This window comes from Pygoscelis adeliae, unplaced genomic scaffold, assembly GCF_000699105.1.
Source record: "Pygoscelis adeliae isolate BGI_AS28 unplaced genomic scaffold, ASM69910v1 Scaffold803, whole genome shotgun sequence".
Classification (NCBI taxonomy): domain Eukaryota; kingdom Metazoa; phylum Chordata; class Aves; order Sphenisciformes; family Spheniscidae; genus Pygoscelis; species Pygoscelis adeliae.
Window position 1 is genome coordinate 48,236 of NW_008824537.1, and position 5,920 is coordinate 54,155.

Below are 5,920 nucleotides of genomic sequence, written 5' to 3' on the forward strand. Positions count from 1 at the left end.
GCAGCTCCTAAACTCCCTGGTTTAAAAGTGAACTTTAACTGGGCTTGAAAGACCGCTGGCCCCTTACCTGGTGCCTTTGGGGCAGCTTTGCCATGTCCCCCTGGCCGTGCATTGCCTGTCCAGTGATGTGAGGGACTTTCCAGCCGAAATGCCTGCCTGGAGACAGCGTGCTTGGCTCTGGCAGCCGGAGGATGCGGATGTGCTGGTTTGCCCTCCTTGGTGCTTCTGCTCTGCTCCCCACCAGCTGAACTAATAAAGTTTGGACTCGTTAAATCCTCAAACGGTTTCAAACTCGATTGCCCTGGGCTGGCTCACAGCCCCCATCCACCCCTCCCCTTGCGTATCTGCCTGGAAGATAAGGATGGCAGTGGCTTTAATTCCTCACTTATGCATTGACTGCCAATTCTCCTGCCCGTTCACCCTTGATAAATATTGCACAAAGATTTGGCTGCCAACGTGCTGGAGATAAAGGTCCAGTCCCACCAGATCTCCTTCCTCTGTACCTTTTGTCTCGTTATGTGTCTAATTTGTTAAACAACCCACCTGCTGCAAGAGAGGCTCTTCCCACCTCTGCTCCTGCTTCAGATTATTGCTAAACCTCTGAGTGAGCTCCCTCCTCCCCGTGCCCAGCCTCGGGTGGGAACTGAGGACTGAGAAAAGATACCGTCATTTCCAGGCCTTGAATTGTCATTGACTGGGGGATCAACAGCGGAGCCTGCCTTGGCTCAGCGCTCTCCTGGGCCTGGCGGGATCCTCTTCACTGGCATCGTGCGGGTGCTGAGGTGCAGCTGTGACATCCACGAGCCCGTCCCTGGGAGCAGAGCCCAAACCAGGATTTGGGGACACTCCTGTGCAGCAAACCTACAAAAGAGAGACCACCAGAAGCTCTGACTGGGCTTAGCCTTGCTAAAAATCCTCCTTCTACCCCTGTGGCCAGGCTGGATGAGCACAATTTGGGGTGCCAAGAGAAGGGAGGCATGTGGACAAATGTCTTATAGAGAGTGCAACACCGATGAGAGCTGCTCAGCTGTGCAATGGGGAGCGATTGCGGAATGCATGGGGAGGATGCCCAGCGCTGGTGGTCTCCGTGAGACCACGCAGACAAAAGTCCTGATGCTGCAGCAATGTGTGAGCGTTGCTCCTGACCGAGCCTCAAATTTCAGGGCTGCTGTAGGCGAGAGGACAGGCAGAGGCTATCGACTGGAGTGAGGAGGGAGAAACAGGGGAGGGAAGGTCTCGGGCAACCTTATCGCTGCGTATAGATCTGGTTGGCAGCATCTGTTAGAGCTGATATCCCCCCTTTGCATCCTCTCAGGCAGCATCCTGAGTGTCATCTCTCTTATGAGAAGATCAAATTAAAAAAGAGCTGAGTGACACTCAGAGTGACACTCAGATCTGGAAGTACTTGAGCTCAAATGTGGCACGTATGTCTGTTATTCGTGCTGTCCTGCTGGAAGAGCAGCCGTCCCGGGCAACTTCGGATGCTATTTACCTCACAGGTCTCTGGATTCCCCAGTTCGAGGGTGGCTGTGACAACACAGTTTGATCACTATCACTTCTAAATCCATAAGAAATGTCATCTAAAGTGCAACAAATAACCCTCTGATTATCTGCTGGATCTTAATGCTACTCCCTGGAGATAACAAGCTGCAATTTTCCCCCTGGGCCATACAATAATCGCCCCAATTACTCCCGAGCAGTGGTTATTAAACTCACGGCACTGCTTTCATTTACAAAGCAAAAATAATTAAGCAGGTGTCTATGTTCACTGTTTGGCTGGGAGTGACCGGGGTTATTTCTGCTTTGTTCTGGGAAAGAAACTCTCGGCGGCTATGGAAAACCTCCATGGCTTTTCTGCTTTGTGTGGCACAGTTCTGTCAAGAACAGTAGAGAGAAGCCGCCGTATCGACCAAATAAAATGCAGTTGGTGTCTGTTAATGCTGGGGTTGGTATCCCAAAGGATGTAGCCTCTGTCCAACTATAACATCAGATGGATTTAGGCAGATAGCATGGTTAGTGAAGCTGAAATGTGATGGGCATACAAAAGCACATCCTTCCTTGCAGAGGTTGATGTGCTGGTTTGGTTTAGCTGGATTGGTGTTGGGTATTGCAGGGCTGCATGCAGGACACCGGTGGCCCGTCCCAGCACAGGCTGCAGCAGCATTGTACCCCGGCTCTGTCAGCCTCCGGGCAGAGGGGACAACGTCCCTGTGCCTCGTCCCAGGGCAAACCTGCAAAGAGAGCTACGCTGCAGCTGAGATTTGCATGTTGCTGCTGTGTCAGCAGACGTGTGCTTGCTCCCCATGCATGAGTGTGCTTCTGCACCCACACATGCAGCCATCACGCACAGGCTCACTTGGACGGAAGGCTTCCAGTTTCTGTAGGAGAAGAGCAGTGAAAGCAGAGAGAGGGATGACCGGGACGGAGGGAGGCAGTGCTGGTGAATTATGCATGACACAGGGAGGAGAGCCGTTATCTGCATGGACAAAGGCCTATGCCAGGCAGCCCGGCTCTCCACTGTACCTGTACCTTCCTGTTGCCTGCGCTTTATCTCCACTCCCAGCTTGTAATTCAGCCCAAATATCAGAGAAAGCTGGAAGATTAATTTTCTCTGTTTGCATGGCAAAGGAGAGGGGATGCACTCTCACTCTAGACTCCCAGCTGCTTAATCCGCCACCGAGGCCTGCCGAAGGAAAAGGAAAAATTTATCAGTGTTGGCAAGTTGCTGGTGCGGGGAGGGGTGTTCGGACCCAGTGGCTGCGCTGAGCCTGGGGCTGCACACCGGCCCCCTGCAAGCAGGTCGTGGGCTCTCACAGCAGGCCTTGGCGTGCTTGATGTGTGTGCAATTTTTGGGGGGCACTAGGAAAATGCAAAACCTTCCCCTTGCTCCAGTGTTAGGGCCCAGAGGAACGTGTGGGTCTCCGGAGAGCAGGAGTCATTCCCTGCCCTGCCACCGAGCGTGACCTGCGTGTCCTTCCAGCATGGGAGCATTCATGGCTGCGAGTTGCTTAAATATTTAAGAGATGACAACTGTATTAATACAAAAACTAGATAAAGATCCCTTGAGTTTAAAGCAGGAAACATCAGCTCAGCTCTTATTTTCCAGCCTTCTCCCTTAGCTTACTCCCTGACTTAAGTGAAATCATAAATATCAGCCCACAAAGGTCCTTTGTCACTGCACACAGCTCCCGGTGACAAGAGGTCATTCATTAAAAGCCAGATGAAGGCAATAGAGACTCCCATTGTTTTTTAACGAGTTCAGGATAAGGCCGTGGCTTCTCTGCTGACACTAATGCGCCGTTTCGCTAAGAGGAGCAGAGAGGATGGACCGCATGTCGCTGCAGACAGGTTTGGCTGATCCCATCCAAGTGCTCTTTACCCCGGTGCCAGTCACCGCTGGAGGAATTATCCGGGGTTCACACAGGCAGGAGATCACAGATAAACCTGGTTCATCGTTCAGACCGACGGCGCAAACACGGCTCCTTTGGTACCCTCCTCGCAAACCGCACGGGCGACGCGCTGAGCAGTGTTTTGCACAGAGGAGCGATGGCTGAGGCCTCGCAGCTCCTGCTCCCACCCAACGGCATGAGTGTGATGCCATCTGCCGGCCTGCGGCTCGGGCCAGGCGTGAGAAATTAGAAATTAATTCCCCAAAATGTCCAGCTTCCTCTGGCTAAACCCAAGCTGCCCTCCCCGCTCAGCCTGCTGGGTATTTTCCTCACACTACTGAATCATTCCTTTTTGAAACCAGTGCTGTATTAGCGCAGCAAGAGAAATGCACCTAAGAGAATTTTTTCGGGGTTTTTCCCCCCCCCCGGAGAAAGGTTTCTGTCTTAAAGGTTCTAGTTCCGCTGTCTTTTCCCTTTTTTTTCTGAATGACTGTTCATGAAGATCATCATGTTCTAACTGGTTTTGGATTAAAAGGAACTTAATAAAGGTTTTCCCTGAGCACAAAGCTGCACAAATGGGTTTGCAATTCTGGAGTTAATTAGGCAGGAGCCAGGCAGAGATTTGTGTTTGCGAAGCTCCACCAGAGGATGAGGCTGGGAGGGAAAGGTTTGTTATCGCAGGGCTGCTTGCTAGCACAGCAAGGCACCAGGGCAGATTTCTTTGCATCCTGCCCCAAAAGATCAAGGCATGGGGTCACCGGTGAGCCCATCAGCATCGTCATAAGCAAAAATCCCGGCCACATCATGGGGTCCGCAAGCCCTGCCCAGCAAGGGAGTCTCTGGCTGCTAGAGGAGGCAAACGGGCTAAAGACCAAACGGAGCGAGACTCCAGGAGGAACTGGAGGAGAACTTCTGCTGCCTGAAAATGTGAAGTGCTTCCGCCAGTAATCGCCGGAATCATCAAATTAGCATAAATTCTATTAACGGTTTCCCAGATGAGACATTTCAAGGCTTCTCCCCCTGCCTCCCCGGCACAAACAAAAGAGAATATAATTACTTTGCAATAAGGCAGCTCCTGAAAAGGCCCTCAATCCTTTCGCCTTTTCTTCTCCCTTGAAATAAAGCTATATATGAAAGGTACTTCTGACCTCTCTGCTCTCATCATGAATCAGTCAAGAAGGAGGAAGAAAAACTGAAAAGCTTTTAGGGACCAGGGCTGGGACCAAGCAAGTGGCATAGGACATGGCCCATTTGCCATGTCCACATCGTATCAGCAGGCGAGGGGGTTTCTGAGAAGCTTTTTTGGGGTACTGATGACTTTTTTTGGTTCCTGATGCCCTTGGAGCTCTCACCCATCATGTTTCAGAGGAGGATTTGGAAGTACGACATCTGAACACATATGGAAGAAATCTAATTTGCTTAACACTGAAACCCAGTACCTAACGCAGTAACTCACTACAAGCACCATGGGGACAATAATCTAAAATAATGTGCCTTTTTATTGGCATGAGATTGCAGATGACAATTTAAAAGAGAAGAGGATTTGCTTATGAGCAAAAGCCTCCTTAATTCTTAAGAATGACACTAAAACAACTTGCCTGCCTATAAATATGATCTGCCGATAGAGACATCTTAGCTGTGAAAATTTAATTACAGGCAGGAGCTGCAGGAGGCCCGGGGGCTGACACCGAAACAGCTGAACCTCCTCAGAAATGGGTGTGCAAGAAGTGCCGGGATGGGATGTGCGTGCACAGGAGGCTCTCAGCAGAGCCAGGTGTAGCCATCAGCCTTCAACTTGCTTTCCAGACTGGGGCAAACTGGGCTTGTGGATGATTTTCCGTGCCACGAGGTCAAATATCGAGGTCAGTGCCTTTCTTTTGCTTCACCATTGACTCAGAGGATGAGTTGTGTCTCTTCTGGGCCTCCGTTCCCCTATAAAATGTATAAAATTTTGACTGTCTTCCTCAAGGAAGCCTCATTAATGTTTACTTTTCAGAGGACCTTGAGGCTTTTTACAATCTATTATGAATTAATTATTATTAACTAAGTTAAAGCAGACTATATAACCTAAATAAAGCAGTTCTGAAAAGCAGCTGGATGTTAGAGAGCAATCTGCTTTACGAACTCACTTTTCCACTTAGCAATTTTAAGCGTTTAGTTCCGCTTTCTAATTGCTAATATCCATTCTTCAATTACCTGCTGTTTTGTTTCAGATTTAAAAGATTAAAACGCATTGTTATTTTATGATTATGTGATTTCGCTTCTTGTAATTGTTGGGTTTTGGTTTGTGTTTTATCGGTTTGCATACGAAATGGCTGCGAATGGAAGGCTTGTACACGGCTTGCAGCGGGGCTTCGCCTTTCGGCCCGGGGGACAGATCGCTGGCTGTTACTCAGATCAACGTTTCAAAGACAAAAATCAGTCGAGGCATCATTTCTCAAGTGAGGGCACGTAATAAACGGCCTCCCGGTGAAGTATCCCTGCTCTGAACCTGCTGTGGGTTGCACCCAGCACCTTGCACGGGCCTTAGG